The sequence below is a fragment of the Nelumbo lutea genome, chromosome 2 (assembly GCF_056320005.1).
Source record: "Nelumbo lutea isolate HS-2025 chromosome 2, American lotus-T2T, whole genome shotgun sequence".
NCBI lineage: Eukaryota > Viridiplantae > Streptophyta > Magnoliopsida > Proteales > Nelumbonaceae > Nelumbo > Nelumbo lutea.
Window position 1 is genome coordinate 18,289,852 of NC_142685.1, and position 210 is coordinate 18,290,061.

The window sequence follows — 210 nt, forward strand, 5'->3', positions numbered from 1 at the left end:
TGTATTGGGCACTTGGTAGTCTTTTTCTCTAATAAGCACTTAAATAAGCATTTGTGACTATTTTGTCCTTCACTTTCTTTCAAAATTTTAAAATATACCCTTTGAAAGCATTTTTATTAAATTAATTTTATGAAAGTACTTTATAAAAACACTTTTATGAAACTACGTTTATGAAAGCACTTTTATGATTGTTTTCATAAAAGTGCTTTC